This window comes from Arachis ipaensis, chromosome B3 (genome assembly GCF_059453495.1).
Source record: "Arachis ipaensis isolate K30076 ecotype BB chromosome B3, ASM5945349v1, whole genome shotgun sequence".
Taxonomy (NCBI): domain Eukaryota; kingdom Viridiplantae; phylum Streptophyta; class Magnoliopsida; order Fabales; family Fabaceae; genus Arachis; species Arachis ipaensis.
The window spans coordinates 124,947,702-124,959,921 of NC_142438.1; the positions used below are offsets into that span (position 1 = coordinate 124,947,702).

Consider the following 12,220-nt stretch of genomic DNA (forward strand, 5'->3'; position numbering starts at 1 on the left):
AAAATCACTAACTCTTTTTCAAAATAATTTTCGAAAATTATCCCTCCCCCATCTTATTCTATTTATTCATTCATATCCTAACATCTCATCTCACATCTCTGCCATCCTCACAGTTGTATTTCTTCCATTATATTACATTCTTTGTCTCCCCCTCTTCTTCTACTCATACAGGGATCCCTATACTGTGGTATAAAGGATCTCTATTATTATTATTATTTTTCTGTGCCCTCTTCTTTGTCATATGAGCAGGAGCAAGGATAAGAACATTCTTGTGGAAGCAGATCCAGAACCTGAAAGGACTCTGAAGAGAAAATTAAGAGAAGTTAAAATACAACAATCCAGAGATAACCTTTCAGAAATTTTCGAACAGGAAAAGGAGATGGCAGCCGAAAATAATAATAATGTAAGGAAGATGCTTGGTGACTTTACTGCACCTAATTCCAATTTACATGGAAGAAGCATCTTCATTCCTGCCATTGGAGCAAACAATTTTGAGCTGAAACCTCAATTAGTTTCTCTGATGCAGTAGAACTGCAAGTTTCATGGACTTCCATCTGAAGATCCTTTTCAGTTCTTAACTGAATTCTTGCAGATATGTGATACTGTTAAGACTAATGGAGTAGATCCTGAAGTCTATAGGCTCATGCTTTTCCCTTTTGCTGTAAGAGACAGAGCTAGATTATGGTTGGATTCTCAACCCAAAGACAGCCTGAACTCTTAGGATAAGCTGGTCACGGCTTTCTTAGCCAAGTACTTTCCTCCTCAAAAGCTGAGCAAGCTTAGAGCTGATGTTCAAACCTTCAGACAGAAAGAAGGTGAATCCCTCTATGAAGCTTGGGAAAGATACAAACAGTTGACCAAAAAGTGTCCTTCTGACATGCTTTCAGAATGGACCATCCTGGATATATTCTATGATGGTTTATCTGAGCTATCAAAGATGTCACTGGACACTTCTGTAGGTGGATCCATTCACCTAAAGAAAACGCCTGCAGAAGCTCAAGAACTCATTGACATGGTTGCTAATAGCCAGTTCATGTACACTTCTGAAAGGAATCCTGTGAGTAATGGGACGCCTATGAAGAAGGGAGTTCTTGAAGTTGATACTCTGAATGCCATATTGGCTCAGAATAAAATATTGACTCAGCAAGTCAATATGACCTCTCAGAGTCTGCATGGAATGCAAGCTGCATCCAACAGTACTCAAGAAGCTTCTTATGAAGAAGAAGCTTATGATCCTGAGAACCCTGCAATAGCAGAGGTGAATTACTTAGGTGAACCTTATGGAAACACTTATAACTCATCATGGAGAAATCATCCAAATTTCTCATGGAAGGATCAAAAGCCTCAACAAGGCTTTAATAATGGTGGAAGAAACAGGTTTAACAATAATAAACCTTTTCCATCATCCACTCAGCAACAGACAGAGAACTCTGAACAAAATGCTTCTAATTTAGCAAATCTAGTCTCTGATCTGTCTAAGGCCACTGTAAGTTTCATGAATGAAACAAGGTCTTCCATTAGAAATTTGGAAGCACAAGTAGGCCAGCTGAGTAAAAGGATCACTGAAATCCCTCCTAGTACTCTCCCAAGCAATACAGAAGAGAACCCAAAAGGAGAGTGCAAGGCCATTGACATAAGCACCATGGCCGAACCTGTAAGGGAAGGAGAGGACGTGAATCCCAAGGAGGAAGACCTCCTGGGACGTCCAGTGGTCAATAAGGAGCTTCCCTCTGAGGAACCAAAGGACTCTGAGGCTCATCTAGAGACCATAGAGATTCCATTGAACCTCCTTATACCCTTCATGAGCTCTGATGAGTATTCCTCTTCTGAAGAGAATGAGGATGTTACTGAAGAGCAAACTGCCAAGTTTCTTGGTGCAATCATGAAGATGAATGCCAAATTATTTGGCATTGATACTTGGGAAGTTGAACCTCCCTTGTTCATCAATGAACTAAGTGATCTGGATCAACTGACATTGCCTCAGAAGAGACAGGATCCTGGAAAGTTCATAATACCCTGTACCATAGGCACCATGATCTTTAAGGCTCTGTGTGACCTTGGTTCAGGGATAAACCTCATGCCCCTCTGTGTAATAGAGAAACTGGGAATCTATGGGGTGCAAGCTGCTAAAATCTCATTAGAGATGGCAGACAGTTCAAGAAAACAGGCTTATGGACAAGTAGAGGACGTGTTAGTAAAGGTTGAAGGCCTTTACATCCCTACTGATTTCATAGTCCTGGATACTGGAAAGGAAGAGGATGAATCCATCATCCTAGGAAGACCTTTCCTGGCCACAGCAAGAGCTATGATTGATGTTGACAGAGGTGAAATAGTCCTTCAATGGAATGAGGACACCCTTGTGTTTAAAACTCAAGGATCTCCCTCTGTAACCATGGAGAGGAAGCAGAAAAAGCTTCTCTCAAAGTAGAGTCAACCAGAGCCCCCACAGTCAAACTCTAAGTTAGGTGTTGGGAGGCCACAACCAAACTCTAAGTTTGGTGTTGAACTCCCATATCCAAACTCTAAGTTTGGTGTTGGAGAGTCTCAACAAAGCTCTGCACATCTGTGAGGCTCCATGAGAGCCCACTGTCAAACTATTGACATTAAAGAAGCGCTTGTTGGGAGGCAACCCAATGTTTATTTATCTAACTATATTTTTCTTAGTTATATGTCTTTATAGGTTCATGATCATGTGGAGTCACAAAATAAATATAAAAATTGAAAATGGAATCAAAAAACAGCAGAAGAAAAATCACACCCTGGAGGAGCATCTGTCTGGCGTTCAGCGCCAGAACAAAGCATGGTGCTGGCGCTGAACGCCCAAAATGGGCAGCTTCTGGGCGCTGAACGCCAGAACAGGCATGGTTCTGGCGTTCAACGCCAGAAATGCCACACAGATGGGCGTTGAACGCCCAAAATGGCCACCAACCTGGCGTTGAACGCCCAGAGTTGGGTACAAAGGCATTTTTACATGCCTAATGGGTGCAGGGATGTAAATCCTTGAACACCTCAGGATCTGTGGACCCCACAGGATCCTCACCTACCTCCACTCACTTCTTCTCACCACTCTCTTTCACACAACCCCATAAACACTCTTCCCCAAAAACCCTTCACCAATCACCTCAAACTCTCTTCCCCATCACCTCTTCACCACTCACATCCATCCACTCTTCCCCATAAACCTACCTCATAAACTCCACCTACCTTCAAAATTCAAAACCAATTTCCCACCCAAACTCACCCATATGGCCGAACCTTAACCCCCCCTCCCTTCCCTATATAAAGACCCACATTCTTCATCAAATTCACACAACACACCCCTCTACACTCTTCTTGGCCGAAACCACATCTCCCTCTCCATATTTCTTCTTCTTCTTCTTCTATTATTTTGTTTATTGCTCGAGGGCGAGCAATATTCTAAGTTTGGTGTGGTAAAAGCATAAGCTTTTTGTTTTTCCATTACCATTGATGGCATCTAAGACCGGAGAATCCTCTAGAAAGGGGAAAGGGAAGACAAAAGCTTCCACATCCGAGTCATGGGAGATGGAAAGGTTCATCTCCAAAGCCCATCAAGACCACTTCTATGATGTTGTGGCCAAGAAGAAGGTGATCCCCGAGGTCCCTTTTAAACTCAAAAGAAATGAGTATCCGGAGATCCGACATGAAATTCAAAGAAGAGGTTGGGAAGTTCTAACAAATCCCATCCAACAAGTCGGCATCCTAATGGTTCAAGAGTTCTATGCCAATGCATGGATCACCAAGAACCATGATCAAAGTAAGAACCCGGATCCAAAGAACTATGTTACAATGGTTCGGGGGAAATACTTAGATTTTAGTCCGGAGAATGTGAGGTTGGCGTTTAACTTGCCCATGATGCAAGGAGATGAACGCCCCTACACTAGAAGGGTCAACTTTAATCAAAGGTTGGACCAAGTCCTTATGGACATATGTGTAGAAGGAGCTCAATGGAAGGTTGACTCCAAAGGCAAGCCGGTTCAACTAAGAAGATTGGACCTCAAGCCTGTAGCTAGAGGATGGTTGGAGTTCATTCAATGCTCAATCATTCCCACTAGCAACCGGTCTGAAGTTACTATAGACCGGGCCATCATGATCCATAGCATCATGATTGGAGAAGAGGTGGAAGTTCATGAGATTATACCTCAAGAACTCTACAAGGTGGCTGACAAGTCCTCCACTATGGCAAGGTTAGCCTTCCCTCACCTCATTTGCCATCTATGCAATTCAGCTGGGATTGACATAGAGGGAGATATCCTCATTAAAGAGGACAAGCCCATCACTAAGAAAAAGATGGAGCAAGCAAAAGAGCCCATTCATGGAGCTCAAGAGGCGTATGAAGCTCATCACCATGAAATCCCGGAGATGCCTCAAATGCACTTTCCTCTACAAAACTATTGGGAGCAAATCAACACCTCCCTAGGAGAATTGAGTTCCAATATGGGATAACTAAGGGTGGAACATCAAGAGCACTCCATCATGCTTCATGAAATCAGAGAAGATCTAAAAGCAATGAGGGAGGAGCAACAAAGACAAGGAAGAGACATAGAAGAGCTCAAGGACATCATTGGTTCCTCAAGAAGGAAACGCCACCATCACTAAGGTGGATTCATTCCTTGTTCTTATTTCTTCTGTTTTTCGTTTTCTATGTTATGTGCTTATCTGTGTTTGTGTCTTCATTACATGATCATTAGTAGTTAGTAACTTTGTCTTAAAGTTATAAATGTCCTATGAATCCATCACCTCTCTTAAATGAAAAATGTTTTAATTCAAAAGAACAAGAAGTACATGAGTTTCGAATTTATCCTTGAACTTAGTTTAATTATATTAATGTGGTGACAATGCTTCTTGTTTTCTGAATGTATGCTTGAACAGTGCATATGTCTTTTGAAGTTGTTGTTTAAGAATGTTAAATATGTTGGCTCTTGAAAGAATGATGACTAGGAGACATGTTATTTGATAATCTGAAAAATCATAAAAATGATTCTTGAAGCAAGAAAAAGCAGCAAAGAACAAAGCTTGCAGAAAAAAAAAGGGCGAAAAAAAATAGAAAGAAAAAAGAAAAAGCAAGCAGAAAAAGCCAATAACCCTTAAAACCAAAAGGCAAGGGCAAATAAAAAGGATCCCAAGGCTTTGAGCATCAGTGGATAGGAGGGCCTAAAGGAATAAAATCCTGGTCTAAGCAGCTAAACCAAGCTGTCCCTAACCATGTGCTTGTGGCGTGTAGGTGTCAAGTGAAAACTTGAGACTGAGCGGTTAAAGTCAAGGTCCAAAGCAAAAAAAAGAGTGTGCTTAAGAACCCTGGACACCTCTAATTGGGGACTTTAGCAAAGCTAAGTCACAATCTGAAAAGGTTCACCCAATTATGTGTCTGTGCCATTTATGTATCCGGTAGTAATACTGGAAAACAAAGTGCTTAGGGCCACGGCCAAGACTCATAAAATAGCTGTGTTCAAGAATCATCATACTGAACTAGGAGAATCAATAACACTATCTGAAATCTGAGTTCCTATAGATGCCAATCATTCTGAACCTCAATGGATAGAGTGAGATGACAAAACTATTCAAGAGGCAAAAAGCTATAAGTCCCGCTCATATGATTGAAGCTGTGTTTCATTGATAGTTTGGAATTTATAGTATATTCTCTTCTTTTTATCCTATTTGATTTTCAGTTGCTTGGGGACAAGCAACAATTTAAGTTTGGTGTTGTGATGAGCGGATAATTTATACGCTTTTTGACATTGCTTTTAGTATGTTTTTAGTAGAATCTAGTTACTTTTAGGGATGTTTTCATTAGTTTTTATGTTAAATTCACATTTCTGGACTCTACTATGAGTTTGTGTGTTTTTCTGTGATTTCAGGTATTTTCTGGCTGAAATTGAGGGACTTGAGCAGAAATCAGATTCAGAGGTTGAAGAAGGACTGCTGATGCTGTTGGATTCTGACCTCCCTGCACTCAAAGTAAATTTTCTGGAGCTACAAAACTCAACATGGCGCGCTTCCAATTGCGTTGGAAAGTAGACATCCAGGGCTTTCCAGCAATATATAATAGTCTATACTTTGGCCAAGAATAGACGACGTAAACTGGCGTTCAACGCCAGCTTTCTACCCAAATCTGGCGTACAGCGCCAGAAAAGGAGCCAAAACCAGAGTTGAACGCCCAAACTGGCACAAAAGCTGGCGTTCAACTCCAAGAAGGACCTCTACACGTGCAACACTCAGGCTCAGCCCAAACACACACCAAGTGGGCCCAGGAAGTGGATTTATACATCAATTATTTACTCATGTAAACCCTAGTAGCTAGTTTATTATAAATAGGACCTTTTACTATTGTATTAGACATCTTTGGATTACCTTATGATCCTTTGATCACGTTTTGGGGGCTGGCCATCTTGGCCATGCCTGGACCTTCACTTATGTATTTTCAACGGTAGAGTTTCTACACTCCATAGATTAAGGTGTGGAGCTCTGCTGTTCCTCAAAGATTAATGCAAGTACTACTGTTTTCTATTCAATTCATCTTATTTTGCTTCTAAGATATCCATTCGCACCCAAGAACGTGATGAAGGTGATGATTATGTGTGACGCTCATCACCATCTCCCCTATGAACACGTGCCTGACAAACACTTCCGTTCTACATGAAATAAGCTAGAATGAATATCTCTTAGATCTCCTAACCGGAATCTTCGTGGTGTAAGCTAGAATGATGGCGGCATTCAAGAGAATCCGGAAAGTCTAAACCTTGTCTGTGGTATTCCGAGTAGGATTCAATGATTGAATGACTGTGACGAGCTTCAAACTCGCGATTGTTGGGCGTTAGTGACAGACGCAAAAGGAGGGTGAATCCTATTCCAGCATGATCGAGAACCGACAGATGAATAGCCGTGCCGTGACAGGGTGCGTGAGCATATTATTCATTGAGAGGAGGGGATGTAGCCACTGACAACGGTGATGCCCTTGCATAAAGCCAGCCATGGAAAGGAGTAAGACTGATTGGATGAAGATAGCAGGAAAGCAGAGGTTCAGAGGAACGAAAGCATCTCCATTCGCTTATCTGAAATTCCTACCAATGAATTACATAAGTATTTCTATCCCTATTTTATTATATTAAATTCGAAAACACCATTATCCATTTATGTCTGCCTAACTGAGATTTGCAAGGTGACCATAGCTTGCTTCATACCAACAATCTCCGTGGGATTCGACCCTTACTCACGTAAGGTATTACTTGGACGACCCAGTGCACTTGCTGGTTAGTTGTATCGAAGTTGTGAACCATGGTATTGGCACCTTATTCTTGGCGCCATTGCCAGGGAAAGAAAGAGCCATGAATTTTACATAATTAAAGTGTAATCACGATTACGCATACCAAGTTGCTCACGTTGCCAGGGATTGTTCGAGCCTGGACATCACAATTTCGTGCACCACAGTTCAACTGTGAATTTGAATGGAATCAGTAAAAGAAATATGAGAGAAGGGTATAAGGTATTTTATAAAAGAAATCAAAGTTGTTGGCTTGTGCTTTCCAGTCACGTATTCACACGAACCCAAGTAGACGCGGGTGTTTGTCAGGCACGTTCGTCTTAATATGATAAACAGAGCTGATTATCTGATCATCCTATTCACCACGATGAAGATCGAGTATACATCTTAGAAACAAATCAAACACGGATCGAAGAAGAAATAGTAATATTTTTATTAATTCATAGGACTCAGCAGGGCTCCTCCCCTCAACCTAGGAGGTTTAGAAACTCATACTGATGTAAAATACAAAGTAAAACTCGAAAATAATGTGTAAATTCTAGATGTTGTTCTAATGATTATGTAAAATACACTTTAAATACTAAAAAGATGACTAGCAAGGGTAAAATAGTCTATTTGGTGCTAAAATCCACTTCTGGGGCCCACTTGGTGAGTGTTTGGGCTGAGCTTTGATGAGATCCACGTGCTATGAGGTCTTTGGGCATGGAACGCCAGCTAGGGGGTCCTCTCTGGGCGTTTGGACGCTGGACTCTGCTCTTTGGGTGCTGGACGCCTGGAAGGGGGTAGAAAGTTGGCGTTGGACGCCAGTTTTGGGCCTTCTCATCTGAAGCAAAGTATGGACTATTATATATTGTTGGAAATATCTGGAAGTCAGCTTTTCATAGCCGTTGAGAACGCTTCATTTGGACTTCTGTAGCTCCAAAAAAGCTCTTTCGAATGCAAGGAGGCCAGATCCGGACAACATCTGTAGTGCTTTCTCTATCTCTGAATCAGACTTCTGCTGCAACTCCTCAATTTCAGCCAGAAAATATCTGAAATTGTACAAAAATACAAAAACTCATAGTATAATCTAAAAATGTGATTTTAACACTAAAACCTATAAAAACTTAATAAAAACTAAGTAAAACATACTAAAAACTATATGAAAATGATGCCAAAAACGTATAAAATATCCGCTTATCATCCACGCTGGGCGGCTCCACCTCTAAGGATAGCCTTTTCCTCTTGTGTGTCCATACAGAATAATAGAGCCAACATGTGGCCTACATGTTAGGTTAGAAATGTCCCTACTAGCTGAAGTCTTAGTCAAATACGTCTAAGTTAACGTCATGACCGCTATTAACTATGATTTTCTAATACGAGCCTTCCAAACTAATTCAAAACAGATAATTTCAAATATAACAAATCTTTGATCTTTAAATATATATGACATCAAATCAAATCAAATAATACTTTCTCATCAGAAATCATCTTCTATGATATCATTTCAATCATAAAAAATGTCAAATATATTTTACAATTTCAGGGTATATAAGTGAGTATCAATAATACTTCAATGTTTCAAAAACACATGTTCAAATAAAATCAAATATTCTAAAATAATGCAAAACTCCATCAAACATGTATAAAGTCTCACGTGCATATTAATAATCTGAATTTCACAAGAATAAATATTTAGTTCTAATCAATCCATTATTAAGATCAAATTCAAATTCTTTGCTAGTAACTTTGTATGTATAGTCATAAATTCAAGCAGCATATATCAAAATAATTATAAATGCAAAGCCAAACAATTATAAATGTAAAGCTTACTCACAACTTCGTCCCAAGAGACCGAAGAAACCAAACCACTCAGAGACAAGAATTAAGGGAGTGTGGGGCTGAGCAAGACCAAAACAGCGACTGAGACAGTTCGTCAACAGCGACGCCGGTGATGCTCCCCCGATGGCAAGCTCTGTTGATGGCAACAGCAGCCGCGACGATGGTGAATGTATCCTCCATCGCGACTCTCTCTCTTCCTCCTTTCTCTGGCCAACTCAAACTCTCCCTATTCATTCAGCAACGACGGTGGCCCCCAACAAAGATGGCAGTAACCTCAACGGCGATGGAAGTAGCAGTGGCAGAGGAACAGTTCTTTCCCTGTCACGTTTCTCTCTCTGCGACCTCCTTCTCTCTCATTCGGCTCCTTAATCACGGTGGCAGCAACGGCGACAGAGGCTTCCGTCATTGTCTCTTTCCCTCTCCTCTGTTCATCGTGCCTCTCTCTTATGTAAATTCTCTTCTTTATTCTGTTTGGCGATGATGGTGGTCCTAGCAGGGATGGCAACAGTCAAAGCTTCAGCGGCGACCAAGGTTGCGAGAATCGGACCGGTCAATGAACCGGTAGAGTTACTGGTTTAATGGTTCAAAGGTTCAACTGGGGTTCAACCGGGGTTCAACCGGTTTAACTAAATATAAAATAAAATTATTAAAAATTTAATATATATTTTTAAAAATTTAAATTTAATACTTTTTAAATTGATAAAATTCAAAATTTTATAATTTTATATAATAATTTATCCATTAAAAATTCAGAAATAATTTTAAAAATCAACATTTATAACTAACAAAAATCAAAATGCATATAATCCCACAACAGTTGTTCTAATTTCATAAAATTAATAATAAAAATATAACAACAGCATAAACAATGCATTGAAACATTGCACCAAAACACCATCAACTTAAAATCAGAAAAATCAATAACCCAGAATCAACAATTCAAAAAAAAAAATCAATCTTACAATTTCAAAAAATCACTGAAAAAGATTAAATAAACAAAGACCAAATTGCTAAGCAATCAAAAGATTCAAAATTCAAAAGGGGCTAAGAAATCCAATTAACCAACTTGAAACAACAAAAACCTGAGAAAAGAATGTGAAATTCCAATATCCATAAAATTAATTCAGAATCCAATGTCCATTCAATCAACTCAATCCATATAATTAACTCAGAAATCATAATATATACAACAATCTAAAAAATTAACAAGAAAAAAAAACGCAAATCAAGGAGGAGTATATGAGTGCTTATCAGAGGTAATGGCCGAGCAGTGTAGAACGGAGGTGACTTGCGAAGAGAAGACAACTAAGTAGACACGCTCGCAACGGCGAGGAGAACAGGGCTGACAGCAGAGACAGGACGAGGAGAACAGGGCGACGCAATGGCGAACAATAACCTCAGCAACAAAATCATTAATAGAATAATAAATAAATTAATAACCTCAGCAAGCAATTACTAAACCAGCAGCAAAAAAATCATGAACAGAAAATTAGAAATAACAAATAAATCTGAAATAGTAGAAAATCAGCAAGCAGACGCCAACAGACGCAGAGGAGATGGCTGTGAAGTGCCAAACTACGAACAGAGTATTACTTATCGGCGGCGAGGAGAAAAGCGAGAAACGGCGGCAAGGAGGAAGGCGAGCAACAGCGAACACAAAGAAGGCGAGCTGCGGTGGGGGCTACAGTGGTCAAAATCGTCGTTGTGGTGGCTGTGGGATGCGGTGGCGGCAGGCTGCGGTGGCTGCGCGATTGGTGGCTGCGGTGGATTCTATGATTCAGTTTAAGAGAAGAGAGGAGAGGACATGAGTTTGTCACGAAGACGAACTGGGTTACAGGGATAGGGGAATAGGGGATTGATTTAGGGTTCAGTTAATCAGCTTTGCGCCTTTGCCTTTTGTCCTTTTTTTTTCCAGGACAAAACGACGCCGTTTTCAATTATTTAGGCAATTAGGCGTTTTCTTTTTTTTTTTTTTTAAAGAGCCAAAACGACGCCGTTTAACATTTCAACTTTCAAACCAAAAACCGCAAAAAAACCGGACGGTTCTCCCGGTTTACCGGTTAACTGCCGGTTCGACCGATTTTTTTCCTAGTTTTTTGCCAGGCGGTTTCTGACCTGATCCGGATCGGTTAGGTGACCGGTTCTCATTTTTTTCGGTTGAACCGGTCAGTTCGGTTCGATTTTCAGAACCATGGCGACGACGAAGCATGACGATGAAAAGACCTCCCTCCTCCCTCTCCTCTGTTCATCGCGTATTTCTCTCTCTCTCTCTCTCTCTCTCTCTCTCTCTCTCTCTCTCTCTCTCTTTCTCTCTCTCTAGCTCGACGGCGGTGATAGCTTGGCGGTCTTCCCTCCACTGGTTTGTCTTCCCCTCTCCTCCTCTTCTTCTCTCCTCTACTCCCTTCTCGATCCTCTATCTCTTTTGTCCTGTGTGGGTGTGTGTGAGAAAGAGTGTGGGTGGGTTAATTTGGGTATTAGGGTTAGGGTTTGATAAAAGGAAAAAGAGTAGTATAGAAAGTTTGATAAAGTTAAAGAGTAGAATAATAAATAAAAACCAAATATATTCTAATATAATTATTTTAAGAATATTATTTATTAACTTACTAAATAGTTTTAAATAACTACTCTAATTTCAGTTTAGAGATAATTCAATTAATTTTTCTTTTAATTCATAAAAATTAAACTAAAATTTTAAATTATTCAAATTAAATTATCAAATTTTTATTATTTTTCAACTCTTAAAATTTTAAATTTTTAAATAAAAAAATATCCAATTATTATAAAAATTATATATAAAAGTACTGATTAAATTTTTATTTTACTTGTTCTTACTGAAATATTTTTTAAAAATTCGAGACATTACAGACTACATTTGGAATTCTCCCTCCATACAGTGCCTGATGGTGTTCAAGGGAGTTGTTCTCCTTGTTCTCTTCTGGTGGGTTTTAAGCATGTGGTTGTTCTGAGGCCATCAGGCTCCTTGAAGCCTTTTTAGGCGATGCCCACATGATTTTTTTTGGTTTTTGGGCTCTAATGTATGAATGATAGAAGTGATCTGTAACGACACTCCAATAATCAAGTTAGGAGGTATCTAAAAAAATCACATAATTTCTATTATTA

The 12,220-nt window shown here is 39.8% G+C and overlaps 1 non-coding gene across 1 annotated transcript; it reads right to left on the bottom strand.

Moving 5' to 3' along the window:
- Window positions 1-775: 775 nt before the first annotated feature.
- On the bottom strand, window positions 776-883 carry LOC148572360 (small nucleolar RNA R71). The gene has a single exon (XR_015908192.1). It is a non-coding gene; the product is annotated as a small nucleolar RNA R71 (small nucleolar RNA).
- Window positions 884-12,220: the final 11,337 nt, after the last annotated feature.